Below are 27,298 nucleotides of genomic sequence, written 5' to 3'. Positions count from 1 at the left end.
GGGTAAGAAAATTGAGGCTAACATCACTTCGCTATTAAAGGGTAGAACCGAGATAAAATCCTCTGGAAGCTTGCTTGGGGCCTGAGCTCTTAATCAGTGTACACACTGCCTCTCTCATTAGGAATACCGCTTCGAGTGTTTTAGGCCAAGACTGCTGGTTATCACCCAATACCCATTCTCCCCTTTCTTTCTTTAGCAATACAACCCTTGAGTTTCAGTGGGCACATGGTTGCCGGCTAGAAACTACATTTCCCAGCAACCCTTGCAGCTAGATGTGGCCATGTGACTAAGTTCTGGCCAATGGGATGTAAGCAGAAGAGAGAGCTAACACTTCTGGGCCAGTCCTTACAAGAAGGAAGCGGCACCCTGCGTCTTCTCTTCCCTTGTTGCCCTGGCTGGAATGCAGATGTGCTGGCAGGAGCTGGAGCAGCCATCTTAGATCTGAAGATGGAAGTCACATATTGGGGTTGGCAGAACACCAAGATCTTATATTTATAAGAGCAGCTAGAATTGCCACATGGGCCTTATTTGCTTAATCTTGGGCAATTGTGAGAGAAAAAAAGAAACTCCTATTTCCTTTAAACCACTGTTATTTTGGCCTTTGTTACAGCAGCCAAGATGTAATCCTAATTAAAACACACTATTACATGCCAGATACTGCCCTGGAGGCTCAGTTCCTCCCCTCCAAGAGTACAGGCTCATTCAGTGAGGATGCATATAAAACACCCAATGCAATGCTGGGCACAGAATATTAGTTCCTCACACAGACAAGGGTAACTCAGGCATTAGTTGCCTGCATATCTTGACATTCTCCTGTTTTCTCCAAATCCTACCCAGGCATGGCAGGAAAAACAACATGAACGTTATTTTTCTGGGTTCCTTTTCCCAACTCCCCATCACCTCTGCCTTAACAAATCAAACATTTTCTTGATTGGTAGAGCAATTCACAAGTCAGCTTGGACCTGCCTTTACAGGCTAGAATGGTTCCTCCTTCATCTAACAGCTCCATCCCCATTTTCCTTGCTGGGGTCCTGACCAGCTTGGCTCTCTCTGTCCCCACTCTTCACCAGGCCAAACCATGACTCATGGTCCAGCCTAACCAGCCAGAGTTTTCCATCCCTTTGGCCACAAGAAGTGGTTTAGAGATGAGACTCACCCATGCTGAACTGATCTGCATCTTTACTAAGAACTGATGATGTGGATGTTGGGAGAAGGAAGATCTATCTCCTCAACAAACATTTTCAGCTGTAGGGATCACGAAATCTATCGCAGTTGCTAAGGCTGTATAACAAATTACCCCAAAACCTAGGGACAGAAAACAGACATATACTATGCTTACAGATTCTGTGGGCCAGGCCAAGACAAGGGCACGGTGTAGATAACCTTTCTGCTCTACACTGTCTGGGGCCTCAGCTGGAAGACCCCAAAGCTGGAGGTTGATGCTGGCTGTCAGCAAAGGGCCTCTGTTCCTCTTCATGTGGGCCGTCTCTCTGCACAGGCCAGCTTGGGCTTCCTTATAGCATGGTTGCTGGCTTCCAAGTGTCCAGAGAGAGAACAGGCCAGGCAGCAGCTGTATGCCTTTTAAGACCTAGCCTTGGAAGCTACCTAACATCATTTCTACAATTTTCTATTTGTTGAGGCGGTTCCAAAGGGCATTCAAGGTCAAGAGGAAAGAACATAAACCCTCCCTATCTTTTTAAAAAATTTTATTTATTTATTTTTGGCTGAGTTGGGTCTTCGTTGCTCCACGCGGGCTTTCTCTAGTTGTGGTGAGTGGGGGCTACTCTTCATTGTGGTGCACGGGCTTCTCATTGTGGTGGCTTCTCTTGTTGCAGAGCACGGCCTCTAGAGTGCAGGCTCAGTAGTTGTGGCTCGCGGGCTCTAGAACGCAGGCTTAGTAGTTGTTGCGCATGGGCTTAGCTGCTCCGCGGCATGTGGGATCTTCCCAGACCAGGATTCGAACCCGTGCCCCCTGCATTGGCAGGCGGATTCTTAACCACTGCGCCACCAGGAAAGCCCAAACCCTCCCTCCCTTTTGTTGGGAGTATGTCGACATTACATTTTAGAAGAGCATGTGGGATGGGACACATGTAGATGTGGCCAAATTTGGAATATACAACCTGACACAGAAACCTAGAGTTACCATCACCCTTCGTCAAACAAATGAGGGTATCTACAAAATGAGGCCAACACACAGAAGAAAGCAGAACAAAGAGAAGGAAAGACACCATTTGAGCCCCTGGATACAGCTGTACCCGAAGCTAGGCACACCTATAGATTCTGTTCTCCACTTAGTGAACCAATAAATATTATTTTTACTTTAGAGATTTGGGTTGAATGTCTGTCATTTGCAGCGAAAAGAGTCCTGAGTAACACAAGGTCACTAAGATGCTCGGGTAAGCCAGGACTCCAGCAGTTCGCAGCACGAAGCACTAGCTGGGGCTCTGGAATGACACGTTTTCCTCTGCTCTTGGCTAACCAGAATCCCGAGGCCAGCATCCCCAGTATGATTTGCCACTTTTGAAGGCAAGAACTGATGACAGTGAGTTTTTTGTGTGGCTTGGTTTTAAGCAGCCAGAATGTTCCCTTCTGCCACGAGGACAGTACAGGGTAGCATTTGGGAAGTGCTACAAAAACGACCCAGATCAAGGTGAGAGGCAGCACAAGGGAGAGCGACCCTGCGGCCTGGAACATTCCTCCAGCCTGGTCCCAGAGGGAGATGCCGGGCCTTGGAATGAGATTAACAGCCATCATCTCTAGGATCTATTGTGTGCCAGACTTCGGCGTTTGCACACCCTACCCCTCATCTTTACAGTAACCTTGCAGGGGAGGTCTTATCTTCATGTTACAAAGGAGGAAACTGACGTGGAGACAAGCTAGGCAACGTGCTCAAGATCCACACCAGGAAGCTGTGATGGCAGCGTGGTTTTCTGACTGCAGAGCCCGAATTCTTTCACACGCCAAGTTAGTGGGCTGGGAGGAACACCGTGCAGGGGATGGGGGGGGGCAGTGGAGTTCCGGGTGAGGTGATAATGGGTGGGGAGGGGGTAGGGATGGGTGAGATGTCTGGTGTGTCCGGAGCCCGAAAGGCGGCACTCGTCATGGCAGCGGACGCCGACGGGGTGGGCTTGCTGGTGGTCGGAGAGGCAGGGCCTGGAATCTTGCCAAGGCCGTGCTTCTGTGGCCTCTGCAGACTGAGGCCACCCTGAGCAGGATGCCGGCAGCTGGTTAGTGGCTGCGCACCGGCTCCTGCTGGCCAGCCTCCCCATTTGGAGCTTGGCTGGGTAGGCAGAAATGAGTCACACCCCAGTCCTGCCTGAGCCCCCCTCCCTCTGCCTGGGGCACAGCCTGCCCGCCAATCCCAAATAAGCAACGCCCAGGGGTCAGGATCCAGGAGGGCAGGCAGCCCTGGAATAAGCACTCCCTTTGCCGGAAGGACCTGCTGGCTTTGGATTTCTTTGGGGACCTGTGCTGGTCCCACCGCACCATGTCAGGGGTCTGAGCTCAGGGCTGGCTGTGCCTCCAATGAGCCACATGACCCTGGGCAAGTCCCCTCCCCTCTGACTTCCCGATTGTAAAATGGAGCAAATTGAGCCCCCCCTGCCCCCAGACTGTTTGTTAACTGTGCCTCTCCCACATCCCTGGTGCTGTGCCTCTCTTCTCTGTCCTGTAATATGCTGTCCATCTTTCCTCTCTGTTCTGTAAACTAGCTCACCTCCTTCCAGTAACCCCCTTCCCCAACCACTTCTGTTGCTTGCAACCCCAAAACCCTGGCTGTAAGTGACCGGGCTGGGCCTCACACCCTGCCTGTGAGCCCGCCCCACACAACTGCCGACATTCCAAAGGGGACAGGCGTCCTCCCGTCAAAGAGCCTGCGGTACAAAGTGCTTTATCAGCTTCTCGTGGTGGCCCAGGGCCCACCCAGCCTCCAGAGCCAGCAGCAGGATCCCTGGTGGGGGGGTGGGGGGAGGGACCCAACAGGGGAAGCGTGGCCAAGAAGCACCCTTAGAGTCTGAGCAGAGCTTTCCAGAAGCGGGGTGTGGCCTCCTGTGTCAGAGCTGCTGGGGAAGGCAAGGCAGGATGTGATTAATGTCGGCAGTGGGTGTGACAGCCCGCCAACCCCAGCCCCATTGTTAGCACAGCACACAGGCAGCGCCCCCTTGCCCACCCCTGCACGGTGTCAATCCCCTCTCCTCCCTTCCCATGTACAAATCCACAGAGCCAGGCGCTTAAGAATAGCATCCTACCCAAGACGCAGGCATGAGCCAGAACTCCAGAAAAGGAGAAAGCATCTCCGCTCTTGCCTCGGAGCATGTGGGCTCCCCAGTCTGTGCCTGGCGCTGGCGGGGGCCGCGCTCGGTTTGCACCTTCTGTTCCACGGGAAGGGAAAGCCCGTGCGGTAAGCTCCCAGCCTAAAGCCGGTGCCTCGATTCACCAGGGCAGATGTGCGCTGGGCATCATGTCTGCACATCTGGGGCGCCTCCCCACGGTGCCCGGGGGGCTGACCTGAAGAACTGTGCCCCCCTTCCTCGCCAGCAGGGAGCCCTGGCATGAGATTGGAGGGAGGAAGGAAGGAGAAGGGGGCCGTTACTTATCTCCCACCTTCCTCCCTACAAGGTCATCACAGGCTGGCTGTGCCCTTGACCTCTCCACCCACCTCCGTCCCACTGGGTCAGCAACCCACCAGACTGTACTTCCTGCCATACGTTTTCTTTGGCAGCGTTGTTGATGATAGTTAAGAAGAAAAAAAAAAAAAAGGAAGGAGCTGAAATGTCCAAAATTAGAAGTGGGTTACGTTAATTATGGCAAAGGCACCCAAGAATACTATATGGTTTTTAAGAAGTGTTTTTCTGAAAGCGCCGTTATTTTGAGTCTGAGATACCATCATTCCTTACGTGTAACACCCATTTCATAACCCCCTTTTCAGGGGAAAAAGAGAAAGAGAAGAAATAGCTGGCATGTTTCTTTTGACATTGATTCTAAAACACATCTTTATTTCAGAAACATCAAAGTGTGGGAAAATATGCAATATGGTAAAATGTAATGATTTGGAGAAAATGTTCTCGATATATTTTTAAGTTTAAAAAAAGTGGGTTAAGAAACATCATGCCTGGAATTAAGAAAAGTTAGCCTGTATATATGTATGTAAGCTGTACTCATTCCACAGTGAGCTGAGTCTATGAAATACACATGCATAGAAAATAGACTGGAAATCAACTATATTTCAATGAAAAAAAAAAAAAGAAAGAAAATAGACTGAACGGCAACCTAACCACAGGCCAGCAGTGTTTGCTTCCAGAGCATGGGGTCACGAGTGCTTTTGGTTTTCTTCTTTGACATTTTTTGTGTTTTGCCACTTTCCGATTTTATAATCAGACAACTGAAATAACACTAGCTACCCCTTGTGACCTCCTTTCCACGTGTCTGCACTTACCTATACTGAACGCTTTATTACGATGACCACATTCAGGTCTCGGAACTACCCATTGGGGTGAGAATGCTTGTTATTGCCATTTTGCAGATTAGAAAACTGAGGCTCAGAAGGATGGAGTAATTTTCCCAAGGCCACACAGCTCTTCAGTGGTGGAGCCAGGATTCAAACCCTGGTCGATGTGATTCCAGAACTGAGGCCCTTAACCATTATGTGATCAGCACGAACCTTGCCAAGAGCCCTGCTTCTTCACGCAAGAGGGCACCTAAGGACGGGAAGGGATGCCGAGACGTCGACCACAGAGAGGGCCCCTCACATTGCCTAAAGGCTGAAAGCTGAAGTTGAGGACCAGTCTCTTTGGTCTGAGACATCAGTGAGTTTTGTGACATGAAACGACCATGATTGGGCCGAGAAAGCCAGTGTCTCCAGCCCCGCTAACAGCCTCTCTTGGAGGCATTGTTGGCCGAGGTAGAACAAAGGAAATGGATATTCCCAGAGTGCCACGCTAGGACGCTTTGGCAAGCCCCCTGCACCCCTCCTGTGGTTTCTGCTTGTTCTGCTAAAAGGTGCTCTTCTGCTTCCTCAAGAGATGAACATTCCCTACACCACTTTTTCTCAGCTGGGGGGCCAAGGGAGCAGCTGGGAGATCTCCAAGCGGGGACAGCGTGTTTGTTTTCTGGAACTCGGCTGAGAATCTTTTCTCCAGGAGACCCCAGGAACTTGTTCCAAACAAACGAAACGGCTGCTGGGGAACCTGGTAGCCAGGAACCCAGGGAGGCCAGCGCAGCCCTGGGGAGCAGGACAGGGTCAGCAGAGGCTGGTGTTGCTGGTACTGGGCATCACTGCTCTGCGTGTCCATGGCAACAACTGGGGGTGGGGGGTGCGGGCAGGATTGTCCCATCGTCCAGATGAGGAAAGCAGAGGCTCAGAGAGGTGACGTGACGGTCCCGTGGCCAGAACCCAGCTTGAGCTCAGACCGATGTTTTCCCAACTCTTGCCAACCTCCCTTGGGTCTCGGGCTTATCTGGGAATACGGTGAAAGTTATGGACCCTTTGCTGTAAAAAGTGGGTACAGGTATTTACGTGAAAATGTTGTGTATAATTTCAGGGAGGTCAAGTTCTCCTTGAAAGTCTTGGATAAGAGTCCCTACCAACCATCCAAATGCGTATGTCTCCACACTCCATCTCCAAGCCAGGCATGGGCTCTGGGTGAAGGGGGGGAGGGACACTGGTCTCCACTTCCTGCCCCAGCCTTGAAGGGGAGAAAGACCCACAACTGGGTTTTCTCTGTAAGGCCCTGTGCACTTAGGACTGGCACCCACGTACGGCAGGGGAGCCAGAGCCGTCCCCCCATTTCTGGCTGTTAGATGCTCTAGCCTCCCCGCCACCCAACCCTCACTCTGCTGAGAAGTAAGAACAACACGGAGCGGGGAAGGGGCTCCTTAGTCCAGTTCTAATAAATCAGTAAACAAACAGACAGACAAAATCCTCTAGCAAACACCTTCTCTGTACAGCAGGCTCTCCCCAACAATAAAAAACACATCTAGGCCCTCACCATTAGCCTGTAGCCATCCCCGTTACAGAATTCTCGATTACATAGTGCATAAAGCTAAAATGTTTCCTACAGTCAGTCACTGTTTGATATGGGGTTTTGGTTTCCGTTTTTGTTTTGACAGCTAATAGACATGAATTCTTTAGGGCAAAAACTTTCCAGCACAATATACGTGTGTTTTAAAATTTATGAATTATACACATGCGCCTCTGTTCTCATATTTTATGCAAAAATCATAAGACCCATATCAACACGGAAATTTGGGGGGCGTGGCACGTACCGTGTGGCTTGTGGGACTGACCAGGGATTGAACCCTGGCGAGTCCTAACCATTGGACCACCAGGGAATTCCCTCAACAGGGAATTTTTTAAGGGCTGAGTAAAAGGTGAAATGATGTTTTTTAATGTCCTGCTAATTGTCAGCTTCTATCATCACTGACTCAAGGCAGAAAGATGCCTTTGGGTGAGGATTTTTGCCAATGATCATGGGTTTTTGAATACGTGTTTCAAATAGACTTCTTGATCATCTGGAATCTGGGGCTGTCTTTGAGGTCAGATTGGATGATCGTCTTTGTTTTCTCCATGGGACAGGTCTGATAAAGAGCTTGGGCAGGAATAGGACAGCTGCCTCTGCCGCTTTCTGGCTCTCACTTGTGTTCAAGTTTCGTAGTATTTGCTTCAATCCTCAGTTTCTCTGCAGGACTCTTTCTAAGGCACGTGTTTAATTTAGTTAGGACTAGACGAGGTGGGTATAGAACCTGCAAATCCACTTTGCGAAGCCAACATGTCACAACTTTATGTTGCAGTAGGCTAAGAGCTAGCAAACCAGCCAACGGGACTTTGTGGGGGGCATTCTCGCTCTTCCCAAAGGATGCGCATCGGGAGACGGCTGAGGAGTGGCCACGTGCAGCATCACCCCTCCGGGGGCCGAGCCTGTGTTGCCCTCTGCTGCTGCATGTTACCTCTCTGCCTCTCCAGCCTTCCACACCTGTTCCACCAGGGCCCTGTGTTGAATTCTCCTGCCAAAAGAGCTGGGGTGGTCTGTTTTCCTGTCTGGACTCTCGTGGATACAGAGGGCCAATGTCAATCCGGAGCCAGATCTCTTAGTCTTCAGAAATGACCTAGGATCTCTTCCTGGTGCTCAGCAGATGGTTTCACCCCAGGAGGGTGGTCACCGCCTGCAGCATTGAGCAGACTGCACTTTTTTTTTTTTTTTTTTTTTGATGTGGACCGTTTTTAAAGTCTTTACTGAATTTGTTACAATATTGTTTCTGTCTTATGTTTTGGTTTTTTGGCAGCAAGACATGTGGGATCTTAGCTCCCCGACCAGGGATCGAACCCTCACCCCCTACATTGGAAGGCGAAGTCTTAACCACTGGACAGCCAGGGAAGTCCCGAGCACATTGCACTTTTAATGCACGTGTTTTAAACTTGTAAGACTAATTTCAGGGACTTCCCTGGCAGCCCAGTGGGTAAGACTCCACACTCCCAATGCAGGGGCCCAGGTTCGATCACTGGTCGGGGAACTAGATCGCACATGCATGCCGCAACTAAGACACGGCACAGCCTAAATAAATAAAAAAATAATAAATATTTTTAAAAAGACTAATTTCAGACTTCTGACCTCCAGAACTGTAAGATAATAAATACATGTTAAGGTACCAAGCAGCCAGAGGGAGCTGGTACACTCACCCGGAAGGAAACAAATCCATGGAATGTTTCTTTCGGAGTTCCCTGGACAAAGCGAGGAAGCTCACGAGACTTTGAAGTCTGCCTTCATAGGAAAATTTAAACTCTCATTTCAGAGTATGCCAAGATGTCAGGTGACTACCGGCTCAATTCACTTCATTTGAATCCAACTCGGCCACACCCAAGTGTGGTAAGAAATTGGCCCATAGTTTATAAAACTCAACAGTTTCATGTAGGAGCCCTGACTTCATCCCAAGTTTTACTGGCCCAAGTCCAGTGATAATGGCACTCGTGGCCGCTGCTCCTGGGTGCCAGCCATTTGTCAAGTTTCAGTATCCTTGGTCCCTGAGCTACATAGCAGCCCTGCAATGCGGCGCCCCATTACACAGATAAGAAAACTACGGTACAGAGGGAATAAGTGGCACGCCCAAAGCCAAGTTAGGAAAGACAGAACCCAAGTTTCCAAAGCTCTGGGCTTTCCCAGCTGTCCCGCTTCTGACGTCGCTAACTGTTCATGAACTCAGATGGCAGGAAGAAGGTCTTAGCCCCGATCAGCTCAGGACCAAGGCAGGGCACAGCCCCTTTCTGTGCTAGTGACGTGCAGCGCCGTGCGAGTGTCAAGTGAGAGATGAGGACAAGGAGCCTGTTGCCGAGGCACCCACTCCCCCCTTAGCCGGGGCAGCGGACCATAGATGGGTTAGACAGCAAGTCCAGGGATGCTCCAGCCTCATGACACACAGCCACTCGAACCTCCTCCCTCGTCAAACTTCCCAGGGATGCTAATGAGTGATGCAGGCAGACACAACAACTTCCTTCCCAGTCCTAGCATGGCGCTCATTCGGAGAACTAGCTGAGGGCTGGACGAGGAGGAAGGAAGCGCGAGAGGCTGCAGAGTCCATCTCCAGAGAAGTGGAGGTGATTAAGCTGGCAGACTTGACCGTCACACAATGTTGGAATGGGCTATGGGATTATCTGGGGCTAGACTGTATCTGCCCAGCTACAAGAATAATGATTACGGAACACCCGCACACTCACAAGCTGGCTCTAATGGAGTACGATGGTCACTGTGATTATGACTGTAAAAAAGGTAATAACAGCCCTGTAATGATATAAGCCCTTCCCTAGCCAACCTTGCCACCTCGTGTAAAGCACCAGTGTAGTCTGGTGGAGAGAGATTTGGGGCCAGACAGATCTGCATTAGAAATCTGGCATACAGTATACCAGATGTGACCTCCTGCAAGTTATATAACCTCTGTAAGCCCCAGTGTCCTCATTTGCAAGCAGAGCCCTGACATTGTTCTGGCTTCCACACTCTCTGCACATCCATGGGCTTCAGGAGAGGCTGGCTCCAGCCCCAGAAGGCATATCCTGACTGGTCAAGGTCACCATGATGACTCTCTTCCTCTTGTCTGTGATTAATTTAAGCATGGGCATATGATACAACCTAAGTTAAGGGGCTTCAGTAAAAGATTTTTGTTTTGTTTGTTTTTATTTTTTTGCCCTTAAAATTGTTACACAAAGAAAGATAATCTTTCTTCTTCTTCTGGATGTCAGATGTGATACCTGGAACAGCTGCAGCCACTTGTGAGCATGAGGAGAGCCAAACTAAGGTCAAGGCTGACACACTGAGGAGGGCAGAAGCAGCTTGGGTCCTCAACGGTGTCCTTGAGCCAATACATTCACCAACTCTAGAATCTTCACACCTCAGGACTTTTTGACAATGAATTTCTTTTTCGTTTAAGCCCCTTTGAGTTGGATTTTCCAGTACATGTAGTCAAGAGCATCCATTCTATTGCAGGGCCTTGCTGAGAATTAAATATATAAGGTGCCCACTATAATCCCTGGCAGCCGGCAGCTTTCATTGCCTTGTGAGGTGATAATATAAGAAGCAAGCACAGCAAACCTCCATGATTCCGAGGGCTTTCTTCATTCATGTGTGTACATTATGCTCCCCGGCTAGAGATGTAAACTCCCTAAGAGAGACAGTGCCTTGGACCTCTGTGCTATGCTCCAGTGTCTGCTTAACAAATGCTCTCCTACTACCCCAGGGGTAAACAATGAGGTTTGCCTACTGTATCAGGTAACCATGGCCCCAACAATGGTGAATAAAATGTCATCACAAACAGCAATCAATGTTGATCACAGGGTACAAACATTCAGTTACAAGATGAATAAGTTCTGGGGATCTAATATACAGCATGGTGACTAGCGTTAATACTGTATAGTGCCCCTGAAATTTGCTAAGAGAGTAGACTTCTAAGTATTCTCATCACAGACCAAAAAAGGTAACTATAAGACACTGATGAAAGAAATTAAAGACAATACAAACAAATGGAAAGATTTACAGTACTCATGGATAGGCAGAATTAATGTTGCTGAAATGACCATACTCCCTGAAGCAGTCTACAGATTCAATACAATCTCTATCAAAAGACCAATGGCATTTTTCACAGAACTAGAACAAATAATTCTGAAATTTGTATGTAAACACAAAAGACCCCAAATAGGCAAAACAATCTTGAGAAAGAAGAACAAAGCTGGAGGCATCGTACTTCCTGACTTTAGACTATACTACAAAGCTACAGTGATCAAAACAGCATGGTACTGGCACAAAACCAGACACATAGATAAATGCAACAGAATAGAGAGCCCAGAAATAAACCCACACACATATGGTCAATTAATCTATGACAAAGGAGGCAAGAATATACAATGTGGGAAAGACAGCTTCTTCAATAAATGGTGTTGGGAAAACTGGACAGCTACATGTGAAAGAATCAAACTGGACTACTTTCTTAACCATATATAAAAATAAACTCAAAATGGATTAAAGACTTACATGTAAGACCTGAAACCATAAAAATCCTCGAAGAAAACATAGGCAGTACATTCTTTTGACAGTGGTTTTAGCAGTATTTTCTTTTTTTTTGTATTTGTCTCCTCAGGCAAGGGACAAATGCAAAAATAAACAAATGGTACTATATCAAACTAAAAATCTTTTGTACAGCAAAGGAAACTATCAACAAAATGAAAAGGCAGCCTACTGAATGGGAGAAAGATATTTGCAAATGAGATTTCTGATAAGAGGTTAATATCCAAATATACAAAGCACTCATACAACTCAACATTAAAAAAAAAAAACCCGCTTGAAAAATGGGCAGAGGATCTGAATAGACATTTTTCCAGGCAGACATACAGATAGCCAACATTACATGAAAAGATGCACAACATCACTAATCATCAGGAAATACAAATCAAAACCACAATGAGAGATCACCTCACACCTGTCAGAATGGCTATTATCAAAAAAACAACAAATAATAAGTATTGGCGAGGATGTGGAGAAAAAGGAACCCTCGTACACTGTTGGTGGGAACGTAAATTGGTGCAGCCACTCTGAAAACAACATGGAGCTTCCTTTAAAAATTAAAAATAGAACTACCATATGATCCAGCAATTCCACTTCTGGGTATTTTTCTGAAGAACACAAAAACATTAATTCGAAAAGATATATGCACCCCTATGTTCCCTGCAGCATTATTTACAATAGCCAAGATAGTGAAGCAACCCAACTGTTCATTGCTGGATAAATGGATAAAGAAAATGTGGTATGCATAGTCAAGGACTGTTAGTCAGCTGTAATAAAGAATGAAATCTTGCCATCTGTGACAACATGGATGGACCTGAAGGGTATTATTCTGAGTGAAATAAGTCAGGCAGAGAAAGACAAATATCATGATTTCACTTATATGTGGAATCTAAAAAACCAAACAAATGAATAAACATAACAAAACAGAAACAGACTTATACACGGTTGCCAGAGGGGATAGGGGTGGGAGGAATGAGTGAAATAGGTGAGGGAGATTAACAGGTACAAACTTCCAGTTACAAAATAAATGAGTCATGGGGATGGAATTGTACAGCATGGGGAATACAGCCAATAATATTATAGTAACTTTGTATGGTGACAGATGCTAACTAGACTTATAGTGGGGACCATTTTGTTATGTATAGAAACACTGAGTCACTATGTTGTGCACCTGGAACCAACGTAGTGTCGTAGGTCAATTATACTTCAATTAATTAAAAAAAAGAAGGTAACTGTGTGAGGTGATGGAAATGTTAATTAGCTTGATTGCGGTAATCACTTCACAGTGTATGTGTACATCAAATCATCGGGTTGTACACCTTAAATGTATTTAATTTTATTTGTCAGTTATACCTCAAAAAGATGGGGAAAACTGACACATGCTACAACATGGATGAACCTTGTAAACATCATGCTAACTTAAAGCAGTCAGTGGCAAAAGACCAAATATTGTACAATTGCATCTCTATGAAATGTCCAGAAGAGGCAAATCCACAGAGGTGGAAAATAGATCAGTGGTTGCCAGGGCTGGGGTTGTCGTGGATAACTGAGGAGTGATAGTAATGGGTACAGGGTTTCTTCTGGGGTGGTTAAAATGTTCTAAAATTGTAGTGATGGTTGTGCATGGTTGTACTCTTTTAATTTTTAACTAAAAACTATTGAATTATACACTGCTGATTTCTTCCCTTCCTCCGATTTTCCTGCATTTAGTGTAGGATGTGATGCCTAGAGCTGTGGCAGCCATATTGATACCATGAGGAAAGGCCAAAAAGAATCACAGATGCAGTCCCTGACGTCACTGAGCATCATTGCTGGAGCAGCACCACCAACACTACCCATCTCTGGATTTATTGTCATGTGAGAAAAACAAACCCTAAATGTTTAACATCACTGTCCATTGCAACCAAAGATATTTCTCACTAAAACCCAGCAGCGATTAGACAGGATGGTCTAGGATTCCTGCCGAGTGGGCCATCAGACTTAATGAGAAAGTCATATGCAACATTTCAATCCAAGTTCCAGCAATCATTCAGTCGATTACCTCACATGTACTAGTCACCGTGAGCAAGCAGAGCTGCTCTTGGGAGCCGCTAGTTAGCAGGGAACATGGATAAAGTCAAATCTGATGTCAGAAGCATGGATCGATAGTGACTAGCACATGTTATTGCAAAATGTTAACACATATGAAAAACAGAGAAATTTGGTCAAACATGTAGTTGATCCGGACTTCCCTGGTGGTGCAGTGGTTAAGAATCCGCCTGCCAATGCAGGTTTGAGCTCAAACCGAACACGGGTTTGAGCCCCAGTCCGGGAAGATCCCACATGCCGCAGAGCAACTAAGCCCGTGCGCCGCAACTACTGAGCCTGCGCTCTACAGCCTGCGATCCACAACTACTGAGGCCACGTGCCACAACTACTGAAGCCCACAGGCCTAGAGCCCGTGCTCCGCAGCAAGAGAAGCCACCACAATGAGAAGCCCACGCACCACAACGAAGAGTAGTAGCTCCTGCTCGCCACAACTACAGAAAGCCCACGTGCAACAATGAAGACCAATGCAGCCAAATAAATAAATAAATAAAATTATTAAAAAACCCACAACATGTAGTTGATCAAAAATCTGAAAAGGTTGTAAATCACATCAATTACTTTCTGCACCAGCAATCACTCCCCAACGCGGGTGATAAGTGGGTTGACTGGGTGATCCCTGGTAGCCCTTTACCTCTTTTCTTCATCTGCTAGTTAAGAAGTTAACCTGCCTGACTGCTAAATTCTCTTTCAGCTCAAGTCTTTCCCATCCTGGGATTGATGCTATGTTATAAGGAAATATCAACAATATTTTGGAAAACATTCCACTTTGCAAGCACTTGGGTAGAACCATAATTATACACAAGAGATCATAATTGATAGACAAGCTATCCCACTAATTGGAGAAATTAGCACAGTACCATGATCTTTACAGAAGAAAATGTTTCTGTTTGGGAGAAGCATCACAAAAACTTATTTGGGAATTCAGAATGACCGTCTCAAACATTTAATAAACACCTACTATGTACAAGGCAACTGTCTAGAGCTGGAAACCCAAAGTGACAGAAAAGTATCAGACCTGGTCCCTGCTCTCAGGGAACTCAGAATTTAATTAAGCCACCAGCACATGTGTTTTGACAGTACTAACCTTCACCTGGGACATGTCAGCATGGCCTTGCTGTATACTGTAGCCAGGAACGGTTCTGACGGCTCTGTCCAGAAGTTCTTGAGGAATACTGTCCCTGCAGGAAAGAAAATAAGTCTCATCACCAAGAATCACACGTGTGATATGTGGACCACTGGTTAAAAACATTAGCCACAGGACATCCTCTTCAAACAAAATCTTAAGCAGAAGCCAAATACATATTAATATATAAACATACATCATACATACGTATCAGACCGGCTCTGGTTAAAACGCCGGGCAAAGGTCCCTACTTGGTCAGGAAACCCCCATGGTGATTAGCGTCACACAGCGGGGAGGATATGGGGTCTGTCCTTGCTGGCTGTCTACATGGGCAAGTGGCCTCTCTGAGCCTCTTTGAGTCCAAAGAGAGCCGAGCGAGATGACGATGCAAAGCACCCAGCCTCCAGTAGGTCTCGACAGGTGTTCGCTCCTTGACACCACGGTCACCTGAGCCCCAGTGACCCTCCTCGCCCACAGAGGTGTCATCCTGACCCGGGCTTGATCTTCAGCCTTTCTGGAGGGCACAGGGCAGTAGGATTTGGGGTCAGGAATCTTTTGTTCTAGGGTGAGCTCCGCCACTATCTGTTCTCCTTCCCCCAGGCCCGATCGCCTCCTTTACCAGGTGAGGATAATGATCTATTGATTTCAAAGCATGTCACAAGGCTAAATGAGGCGTGAAAGTGCTTTGTCCCCTGGCATTTCTGCCCTTCCTGCTCTCGGTGCCAAAACCCTTAGCTTGGCCGGAGGCACCAGGAGCTGCTGACCTCGAGGCCTAGCTGCCACTTGCTGTCTGTCCTCTGGCAGGTGACTTCCCGCGCCGTGCCCTGTGCACAGAACCCACGCCCTCAGTGGCAACGACCATGATGATACAGGGCCGTTCGTGTTCTCTGACGCGGGTGTCTGTGATGTAAACACGCACACGCGCTGAGGTAAGGGGACCCATACGGTGTCAAGTGCTGGTTCAAAGTCCTGGTGAGACGGGCCAGTCCTCGCCCTGGCCCTGTCTACAGCATTTCCAGTGCTGAGGCTTTTGTGGAGCCCCTACGTACATCAGAACCTGGGGCTGAAGATGCTCCTGGAAATGGTGGTAGCCGCTACTTCTCGAGCATCCACCAAGCACCTGCATCATCTTAACTATCTAGCCATCTTCCCAAGTCTATATCTTTATCTCCATGTCGAGAGGGCTGAGGCGCTGGGAGGAGGGGGCAAATTGCAAGCTGGGGGTGAGGGAGCCACGGTTAGAGTTTGCTCGTCTGACGTCCGGAGCGCCCGCCCTTACCCCTCTGGTCCACCAGAGGGAAGACGGGTTTGGGAAGGCTCCCAGGGGCAGACCACGGTATCGAGGAAGGCATGCATTCAGCAGCAGGTAGCAGAAAGCCCGAGTAACCTGAACAAATGTGGTCTTATTTTTCTCGTGGGAGAAGCTGAGTTGAGCACCTGCGTGATGCCCCAGCACCACCGGCAGCACGGTCCCCAGTGCCGTGGCCCCTACGCCGCGGCCGCGCTGTGCTCAAGGAAGCCCCGACGGGGAGGGTAAAGAGGGATGCCTGACACACTTCTTCTATTAAAGAAGCAGAAGTGTTCTAGAAACCTCTCGGCAGACGTACTTGGGTCTTGCTGGCCAGAACGGGACCATACAGTGACTCCTGGATGCAAGGGAAGCTGGGCACGTAAAAATCTGTTTTCCCACCTTTGTAGTCTGAGACAGCGAGACAGAACAGGTTGGGATGGCTCTCAGGTAGATGATGGGCAGTGTTGCACATTCCCGATCGGCCATCCCCGCCCCGGCCTTGGAGACTGGATCAGTGTCCTGGGGCGGCCGTAACAAAGGACCATGAACTGGGGGCGGGGGGTGGGCGTTACAACAACAGCAATGGATTCTCTCACAGTTTGGAGACCTAAAGTCTGAAGTCCATGTGGGGGCAGGGCCGTGCTCCCTCTTGGGGGCTCTAGGGAGGGTCCTTCCTGCCTCTTCCAGTTTCTGGGGGTCCAGGTGTCCTTGGCTTGTGGCTGCCTCCCCCCAGTCTCTGCCTCGGTCTTCACATGGCCTCTTCCCTTTGCGTTTCCTCTTCGTATAAGGACACCAGGCCTACTGGATTAAGATCCACCCTAACGACTTTATCTCAACCTGATGATATCTGCAAAGACCCTATTTCCAAATAAGGCCACATTCCCATGTAACGGGGGTCAGGACTTCAACATATCTTCTGGGAGGAAGCAATTCAGCTCAGAACAGAGACCACATCGGCCTTCTGTCTTCTTCGGGAGGGGAGGTAAGGGCCACACCTGTGCCATCTTCCTCCAAGATCAGACCCCCTACCCCTGCTCCCATGCCTGGGGTCATTCTTGCCTGAGCAAGGGCCGCCCCCAACCCCCTCTCCTGCCTCACGCCCGCCTCCTCAGGGAACCTTCCAGCGTCCTCTGATTGCTCTTCCTCATGCGTGAGGGTTGTCTCGGACATGCCAGAGACAACGGTTTTCAAAGCCCTAACTCCCCGCTCGGCACCGACCCCTCCTCCCACCCACAGCTGACACTGCCGTTCGGTGACACTGCCGTTCAGTGACACTGCCGTTCGGTGACACTGCCGTTCAGTGACACTGCCGTCCAGTGACACTGCCGTTCAGTGACACTGCCGTTCGGTGATGCGCGGGGGTCCGGGTCATCTTCCCAGGCAGAGGCTCAGCTCCTCCCTAGCCCAGGGGATGCTCCGGTGCAGGCAGGGCTGCAAGTCCCCCCTCTAGTGGCACCTTTGTGACGGGACGGGGAGACCTGCCCTGGGTCACGCAGCTTCACAACGGTGATACCCAGGATGGGTGGTGCAATCAGCCTTCCACCTGAGGGCCATCATCCCAACTGCTAACGTTAACTGAGCATCTGCCGGACGCCAAGTGCTCCACACCTACCACCTCAACTCTACAAGGGAGGAGAGTAGCAAGGCGCAGCGTACCCAGAGCTGTGACATGCCCAACACTCGGCCGCTTACTTATTTTTTGTTTTTTCGGTGGGGGGACGGGAATGCAATTTTCTGGGATGTTACCCTAAAGGGGGAATTGATTGTGTTAAGGGACTTTATCAAGATTCCTTGGTTCTAGGAAGGTCTAAAACACCCGGATAAAATGTGGTTAGACTCACCTGGTTCCCGGGTCTTCAGTAACTGGTTGACCACAAGAGGGGCACTTGGCTGTTTTCCATCAAACTCTGGAGCAGAGGACCCTCACAGCCAGCTCATCGTGGTGTCTCTACGTCGCGTGCAGGGGCCAGGAGCTCTGGTAGATCCCATGGATGAACACAGGATGGAGGTGCGCCAGCGGAAGAGATGGAATTGCCTGACCCCAATCTCCGCGTCCTCCCCGACCTGCATCAAGAGCAGAGGCGGGTTAGCGTCTCCTGCTGCACAACAAGTTACCACAAACCTAGTGGCTTAAAATAACACCCACTTATCACCTGACAGTTCCGTGGGCCAGAAATCTGAACAGGCTCCACTGGGTTCTCTGTTCAGGTCTCACAGCCGAAAAGCCCTGTGTCCCCCAGCTGGGCTCCCATCTGCGGGAGAATCTGCTTCCCCGAGGCTGTGGGTCTGAGGTCCCGTGTCCTTGCTGGCTGTGGGCTGGGGCCATGCTCTGCCCTGGAGGCCACCCACATTCTTTCCCACGTGGCCCCAGCGGTCTGCAGAGCAGAAACGGCGTGTCATGGCCTCCTGATCCTTCTAACATCTCTATCAGCCCCCTCGACCTCCAGCCAGAGAAAACGCTCTGCTTTTACAAGATTCACCTGAATGAGTCAGGGCTGCCCAGATAATCTGCGTATCTTAAGATCACCAGACCTGGGACTTTAATCTGCAAAATCACTTCACAGCAGCACCTGGGTTAGTGTTTGGATAACGAGGGACTGGGGCTGGGGTGGAAGCTGGGGGCATCCTTAGAATTCTACCTACCTTAGGGGAGTCTTTAGAGGGGATTAGCTGCAAAGACAGCCCTCCCCTGGATCTCCGGGTGGAGACACCACCCCTTTCCTTCTCTGGTACAAAATGGGCCGACTTTTGGCACAGAGGGATTTATAATATGAATTCACCCCTTACATTGAAGGAAAAAGCATAACAGAGGCCTGGCCTCCAGGGGGAAACCCAAATATTTATATCGAACAAGCCTGTCTTCTGTAAGGCTGTGGGGCAGGCCAACTATTCGTTCACACTTAGGAGAGTTGGCCTCTGGTTTCTTTTTCCTTTTCTCAGAACATTTTATTTATTTATTTAGAATTTTTTTATAATTAATTTATTTTTATTATTTATTTATTTATTTTTGGCTGCGTTGGGTCATTGTTGCTGTGCGTGGGCTTTCTCTAGTTGCGGCGAGCGGGGGCTACTCTTCGTTGCGGTATGCAGGCTTCTCATTGCGGTGGCTTCTCTTGTTGCGGAGCACAGGCTCTAGGCACGTGGGCTTCAGTAGTTGTGGCACGTGGGCTCAGTAGTTGTGGCTCGTGGGCTTAGCTGCTCTGTGGCATGTGGGATCTTCGCGGACCAGGGATCGAACCCGTGTCCCCTGCATTGGCAGGCAGATTCTTAACCACTGGACCACCAGGGAAGTCCCTTTCTCAGAACATTTTAAAGTGACCACCTGTCGGTGCTTCTCAAAACTGATTCTCAGAGTAACATCTGATGAGTTTCCCAACTCAGCAGACTCTTTGTCACTCCTGAACGACTTCAACAGCAGCATAAGGCATCCATGGAGGGCCCCCAGGCTCTCAGCACACAGGCTGCAGGGGCTCTGGGTAGTTCTGCTTTTCCCTCTCTGTCCCCCCAGAATTCATGTCTACCTGGAACCTATGAAGGAGCACTTATTTGGAAATAGGGTCTTTGGAGGTGTAATCAAGTTAAACGGGGTCGTCCTGGATAAGGGTGGTCCCTGAATCCAATTGGTGTCCTCATGAAAAGAGGGAAGTCTGGACACAGACACACAGGGAAGAAGCCATGTGAAGACAGAGGCAGAGATTGGAGTGATGTGGCCAGGAGGCAAGGAAAGCCAGGGATTGCTGTGAATCACAGAAGCTGGGAGAGCGGCTTGGACCAGTTCTCCCTCAGAGACATCAGAAGGAACCAACCCTGCAGACACCTTGATTTCAAACTTCTGGCCTCCAGAACTGTGAGAGAATAAATTTCTGTTGTTTTAAGCCACCGAGTTTGTGATCATTTGTTTCTGGCAGCCCTAGGAAACTAATATACCCACTGAGTGGTTGTGTTTTTTAAATGTAATCTCTGGTTGGCTGTAGACCTCACCACTCCCTATTTTATTCTACCATCTAGCTTTGCTCATTAGCTTTCTGCCTGGCTCTTGAAAGCATTTTAATTTGCAACCCCAGGTTTAAGGAATACATCTAATAGAGCTGGGTTTCAAAAGCAAATACCTCATATTTTACATAAGAGTAAACTCCAAACAGATCAGGGATCTAAATATGACAAAATGAAACTGTATACATAGTAGAAGAAAACATGGGTTAATTTCTTTATAACCTGGGTGTAAGGAAAGGTTTTCTAACCACAATTCCAAATCCCCATGCAATAAGAGATGAATAAATTTAACTACATAAAAATAAAAGAAATCTTTTCAAGGTTAAAACACCATAAACGAAGTCAAAGGCAATTGACAAATTGAGAGAGAGTATTTACAACATAAATCACAGATAAAGGGCTAATATCCCTAATATACTAAAAAAAAATCTTAAAAATGGACAGAAACAAAGACCCAAAACTTGATAGAAAAATAGGCAAAAAACATGAACAGGCTAATTCATTTACAAAAAGACACAAGAATGGCATCCACACCTGGTTCTCCGACCCTGCCAGATTCTCACTTCTCTGTTATAATTTAATAAATCTGTTTCTGCTTAAACTAGATATAGCAAATTCTGTGTTTGCAATTTATTTGGTGAACACAGGCTATTTCCAGATCTCAATGCACCTAGAAGCATAAAGACTTTTCAGCCTACAGTACATCCAAACATTATTTACACAAAACTCTGGAGACAGTTTTAAAAGAGTTCACGGATGTATTTTCAAGCAATCACAGTTTTCTTTCAATAAGAGCACTGCATTCCGGGGTGACTACTTTGAAGGAGGGAGAGTTACTGTGTTGGGTGAGCTCTGGTATGATTGTTTGAAAAGAAACTTTCCGTATTTTAGAGTTACACCTTGTCACCCAAACAACACGTTCTCTCCCTTTGGAATGTGGTTTTCACCCACACTTGGGTCTGGGTGTGTCTTGTGTCTTGAGACTTCAAACCAAGAACTGAAGACTTGGTTGGGGTGGCCCTGGGAACTACCCAGTGCCTCTGACTCTGTCCCTGCCTGACACTTCTCAGAAACCCACGCAGGATCTAGAGGAGGCGGGTCAGGCTTCAGCCTAGTGCAAAGTCCAGGAGAAGCAGAACTGCCTTTTGAAACTCAGCAGATCACAGAAACAACCTGAATGCCTGACAATAGGGGATTAGTTGAATAAATCATGATACATTCAAACAAGATTCTGGGCCGCCCTTGAAAATCACGATTTGGAAGACATTCCACGACATGGATAGACATCTGGGGTACACTGTTAGGTGGAAAAAACAGATGGTAAAATGGGGCGCACAGTCCTAATTTCGAGAAATATACCATTTCTGTAAAAATAGGTGTGCATGTGTATATATGAATACAAAAGTGTCTAGAAAAATATATTTTAACATGTTAATGTTGGTTATGATTGAGAAGTGACATTATTTGACTTTTAGGTTGTTTTTCAGTGAGATATAATAATCTCTTTACAAGGAGCACATATTATCTCACAATCAGACAAAATAAGTGTTTTTTTAATATATATATAATCCCCAATTTATTTGCTTTAAAATACTTCAGAAAGAAAATATATGTATTTCTCCCACTCCAGGGAGAAATAGATGAAATAAAAGTGGTAAAACGTCATCTCTGTTGGACCTGGGCCATAGGGATGTGGGGAACGACTACGCTATTCTCTCGACGTTTGGGTATGTTTGAAAACTTCCATTGTAAAAAGGTAAACAAAAGAAACCCAAAACACTCAAAACCGAGAGCAGCAGTGAACAGTTAGCTTTCAGAGGATATCATTCTTTCGGCGTAAGAAACATAGAAATGTGAATAACAAGCAAATATACAACAGAAATAAGGCTGTAGAACTTAATGATGAGAATTCACTATTCATTGGCTGTGTGGCCTCTTTAAGCCTCAGTCTCCCCACCTGTAAAACAGGGAGATCCAGGACTTCCCTGGCGGTCCAGTGGTTAAGACTCCGTGTTCCCAATGCAGGGGGCACCGGTTCCATCCCTGGTCTGGGAACTAAGATCCCACATGCTGCACAGCGCAGCCAAAATAAAAATAAAATAAAATAAAAAATAAAATAAAATAAAATAGGGAGATCCTTGCAGAATGGTAGGCCTGTAACACGGACTTCACTCTGATTATGACTGCAGTTGTCGACCCAGGGAAGCACTAGAAGCCTGAGAGCAAGAACGCCTTGCGCCTTGCCCGAGGGGAGTCGTCCAACTTCGGTGTGCCCCAGGGAGCTCGCCACATGCAGATTCCAAGGCCCCGTCCCACAGAGTCTGACTCAACACCTGAGGTCGGGTTTGGGAATCTGCATCTTAAGTAAGAGCCCAGGTAACTCCCACTGGGGAAACACTGCATCCAGCGCAAGGTCAAAGACACCCTGGAAAGCAGGTCTGCCCTGGAGGAGAACGTGTGGTCATGCAGAAACAGGGCTGGCTGTGGCTGGGGTCAATTGCCCATTTATGACCCCAGGTGGACTTTGTCAGCAGTCACGGCTAGGAAGAAGTGGCATGCCACAGATACCTTTGGAATCTCCAGTTTGCAGAAATAGTGAATAATGACTTGTCACCTTTGTGCTTTCCTCCCTGAGGGACAGAGTCCTGGCAGCTGACTTAGGCCAGGATGTGGTTCCAACATGTCTGAACCGCGTGCCCCCAGGCCCACAACTGACCGCTCTGCATCTGTAAAATGGGAACAACGACAGCACCATCAGGATTCCTCGCACCGGCTCGTGGCCGTCACTTGAGGCTATCAGGAGCCAAGGCACAGAGCAAGGATCCCGCAGTAGGATTAGGGAGGCACTTCTTAAGTCCTGCACATTAGGGGTCCCTTTCCTTTCTCAATCACAGGAAGGCAGGGCCTAGGACAAACAAAAACATCTAAGTGGAGACCACACACATCCTGGCCATACATCTCAGGGAAAAATAAGCGGTGGGTCCAGGCACGGAGCCTATGCTTTTAAGGCACCCTCGTCTTAATCGGAGTCTCAATCTTAATTGTGTTTTCATTTTCCTAACCACAACCTGGCCTCCACGCTCTTCCTCTCTGGCCGGGATTCTAAGTGAGAGGAGAAGCAAGGCCATGGGGTGGGGGAGATGGAGAGCCATACTCCAGCTGGCTGATCTCTTGTCTCAGCCCGGTCCCTGCCTACTGAAGTAATCCAACAGTGTCACTGATTCAGACGCAAGAAGTCATCCCTCGCACATCATAGCTTCATTGCAAAATCATTTGGGGAATTTCGGGTGAACCCCAAATCTTTCTCTTTCTCAAAAATAATATTAAAGTGGCGCAGTGGTTAAGAATCCGCCTGCCAATGCAGGGGACACGGGTTCGAGCCCTGGTCCGGGAAGATCCCACATGCCGTGGAGCAACTAAGCCCGTGTGCCACAACTACTGAGCCTGTGCTCTAGGACCCGTGAGCCACAACTACTGAAGCCCGTGCGCCTAGAGCCCATGCTCCGCAACAAGAGAAGCCACTGCAATGAGAAGCCCGTGCACTGCAACGGAGAGTAGCCCCCACTCGCCGCAACTAGAGAAAGCCCGCGCGCAGCCAACGAAGACCCAACACAGCCAAAAAATAAATAAATAAAATAAATTTATATATTAAAAAATAATAATAATATTAAAGTAATTTCTGCTCCACCCCAGCTCTATGGAAAATGCAGACAGACACACTGTCCTACTGTAGACCGAGAGCTCTCCTAGACCACACTGTCATCCCTGGGCCCTGTGTCAGGCACGTGGCAGGTATGGCCCGAAGGAGCGAGTGAGCCTGCTGTCCTGCTCAGCGTTGTGTGGGGAATGTCTCCCTGCTGAACACACGGCCCCACCTCCCTGTTACCTGCAGCCCCCTTTCTCTCACATGGAGGGATGCCCCTTCAATCTCCTCCCATGGGTCCCCGGCCCCTCCACTTTGTAGCAGCTGGAGAAACACTCAAGTCCCAGTGGAAGCAGAGCGAGGGAAAGTGAGAAGCTCCAAGCAGCCCAGGGCTGGAGGCTGTTTCAGGGAAGGATCCCCGGGTGGCAGGGAGAGCAAGCAGAGCAGAGAAAACAGAGAAAACTGCAGCCTCAGGGCCGGCTGGGAGTCAGTGCCCACCCTCTCCCCTCCTCGGAGGCCCCTGGGGAAGGGAACAGTGTGTGGAAGGGAAAGCTCCCTCGTGGACTGGCGCCCGTCTGCTTCACAGCAGGGAGTCCAGGCCGTCAGTTCCTTAGAGTCGGGGGGCCTGGGTCTCAATTCTCCTTAGAAGCCCCAAACCCCTAGTGGGGTCTGGTCCAGCAGGGCAGGGATTTAATATCTGTTGAATTAAATTGAGCTAGACTGAAGTTGAGGGGGAAACAACACTGTATGAGTTTCCTGGGGCTGCTGTAACAAACAACCACATACTTGGTGGCTTAACACAACAGAAATGTATTATTTTACAGTTCTGGAGGCCAGGAGTTCAAAGTCAAGGTGTCGGCAGGGCCATGCTCCCTCTGAAGGCTCCAGGGGAGGGCCCTTCCTGCCTCTTCCAGCTCCTGGTGTCTCCAGGTGTCCCTTGGCTCCAAAGCTCTGCCTCTGTCTTTGCATGGCTTTTTCTTCCCAAGTCTCTGTTTTTTTTTCTGTCTCTTACAAGGACACTCTCCTTTAGGGCCCACTCTAGTCCATGATCTCATCTTGATTCTCATCTGAATTATAATTACAAAGACCCTATTTCCAAATAAAGTCACAGTCTGAGGTTCTGGATGAACAGGACCTTTTGGGGGACACTCTTCACCCCAGTGCATACATTAAATAGCAAATAGCACAGGCAGAAGTGACAAGAAGGCGGCTGGGAGCTGGGAGACCTTGATCCAGTTACTTGTGGCTCAGTTGTCCCAGCTGTCAAGGGCTCCCATTAGCATCTCTGACCTCCACTGCCAGCTGGGAGGCAGGGTTCCCGGCTGCCTTTTACAAATGAGGAAACTGAGGCTCGGAGGGGTTGAATGTACGGGCAAGGTCACACAGCCGGCTAGAGCTGGGAGTAGAATCCAGGTCGACTGGCACCGGAGCTTAGGGATTTCACAGCCAGGAAGGGCTGGGTTTGAGGAAACCCCCAGCACCGATAAGGTCCCAAGATCTTTCCACTCCAAGGAACTTAATTTATCAAAAGAAAGCAAAGGTGAACTGTTTTGGTTTTCATGTTCCTTCACTTCCTCATGTCGTAGATTTTGGAATGCCGCTACTTCCCTGGAATCACTTGAGAAAGTGAGGTCAAAGAGAACAAGGATTAATTAAATTATTCGTAGAAATTAGTCTGTACTGGGGAAGTAAGGTGCGGAGACCCAGCTGGACCCAGCCTTGCCCCTGTTGCCTATGAGGACCTAATACACTTGCGAAGCTACGCTGACCTTCACCTGGATGCCTGCTTCTTCCCACACTGGCCAAAAACACCAGGTGGTTCAGGAAAGATTTGCCCCAGGAGTGGAGGGGGTGGGGGATTGGGAAGCAAATCTTCTCCCCCCACCCCAAGTATGGCTCTGCAGTGTCTGTTCAACTTTGAAGTCCAGAGGTTGCAGAACGTCTTGTTAGGAAGTTTCTAGTACCTTGGACCATGTTCTGAAGAAATGCATTCATTTATTCAATCAGTCTCTATTGTGTACTGCCCAGGACCAGGTTGTCAGCTCCAAAGGCGGGAGGGCAGGCTTTGCTCGCAAGGGGCCCCCCAGGGTTCAGAACCTGGCGTCCACCAGGCCCCCGTTGAGCTGCTGAACAAATGCAGGAACAGGCTCCGTCCTAAACCACAGGACGTCAGAAGAAAGGTTCTACTGAAAGGGCAGGGAAGAATGAATTTCTTGCTCCCGGGCCTCGGTTTCCTTATCTGGAGATGGCGGACCGCTGCCTGCAGTTGTAGGGTTATAGGTGGCTGGGCCACCAGCTTCTCCCCCCCCCTGTCCCCAACCCACAATCCGTGCCAATGCAAATGCTCCCTGACCCTGGCCGGTGTGCTTGCATCCTCTCGGTTCCCGGAGCTGAGGAAGTAACCCGCTGAAAGGAGGCCGACTTAATGGCTCCATTTGGATGAGGTTTTCGCACAGAGCTTGTTCCCGTCACATCTCAAGGCAGGCCAGCCGCCTCAGAGGTGCGGGCGCCCGGCCTCTGTGAACTCACGACCTTCTCACGGGCCCCGGGGGCGGTTATCATCACCCTCATTTTCGGGGGTGGCGCCCAGGGCTCAGAGAGGCCAAGCCACTCGCCCAAGGTCACACAGCTTCGCAGAGACAGAGGGGGAATGGGGACGCGGGTCTCTCGAGCCCCGCTCCAGCGGCTTTTCGAAGACACTCGCTACCTTCCTATTGTGACGCTCAGCAATAAAACGGGAAGCCCGGACGCCCGCTTTCACCTAAAACAATGCTCCACGCAGATCTGTGTGAACAAAAGCAACCAGAAATCCGCCTCGGGTTTTCGGCCCGCCCGGCCTGCCGGCCAATTGACTCCGCCGGCCGCCGCGGGGCGGGCCGGGGCGGTTCCAACGTGATCGACAGCCCCGGGGAGGCGTGGCCGCGGCAGGGGCGAATCGGATTGGGGACCCGGAACAATCATGGGCCGAGAAGGCGCAGCTCGAGCCAATCAGCTCGGGGGGCGGGCCCGGCCGCCTGGCTGTCGTGAGAGGCGGCCTCCCCGCCCACTTGCTCCTCGTCCCGGCGCCCGTCAGCTGCGAACGCGGCGCTCGGCCCGGATCCGTCCGCGGCGCTGGAAGCAAAGGCGCGAGGCCGTGGCAAGTGCCGGCGCAGATCCCTCCGCCGCCCGCTCCCGAGTTCGCTCCGAGCGCCGCTCCCGAGCCACCGCGGCCTCCGTCCCGGGTAACGGCCGTCGGCCCAGCGCGGCGGCGCGGCGGCATGGCCCGGGCGGCTCCGTCGGGGGGCGGCCCGCAGTGACAGACCCTGCGGCGCGGGGGGAGATGGGGGCGGCCGCCTCCCGGGCGACGACGACGACGACGAGGAGCAGCCGCCGCCGCCGCCGCGCACCGGCCGCCGCCGGGGACGGGCGCGGGCCAGGAGCCCGCCCGTGAGCGGGGGGCCCGAGGCCGATCGCCGCCCCCGGCCGCCCCGGCCGCCCCGGGCCCCCCCGGCGACCCGCGCGCGCCCGCCCGCCGGCCCCTGGCGGGGGTCTCGCCCGCGCCGCGCGCCCCCGGCCCCGGCGCGGCCCTCGGCGCCCGGCCGCCCTCGCCCTCGCCCGGCCCCGGCCGCGCCCCCGCCCGC

At 49.7% G+C, this 27,298-nt stretch overlaps 1 protein-coding gene across 1 annotated transcript in view; it reads right to left on the bottom strand.

Annotated features, from left to right (window-relative positions):
* Nucleotides 1-27,189, bottom strand: part of JPH3 (junctophilin 3) — a 166,113-nt gene extending 138,924 nt beyond the window's left edge. The window contains exons 1-3 of the mRNA XM_082436905.1: nt 17,884-27,189; nt 16,442-16,561; nt 14,713-14,806 (exon numbers count right to left, since the gene is read on the bottom strand). The gene's annotated coding sequence lies outside the window, so the exon portion shown is untranslated. The remainder of the gene's footprint in view (nt 1-14,712; nt 14,807-16,441; nt 16,562-17,883) is intronic.
* Between the last annotated feature and the right edge of the window lie 109 nt (nt 27,190-27,298).

This window comes from Balaenoptera physalus (genome assembly GCF_965194825.1).
Source record: "Balaenoptera physalus genome assembly, chromosome: 19".
NCBI lineage: Eukaryota > Metazoa > Chordata > Mammalia > Artiodactyla > Balaenopteridae > Balaenoptera > Balaenoptera physalus.
Note: the sequence above shows the minus strand (reverse complement) of the source record. Positions and strands in the feature narration are given on the sequence as shown.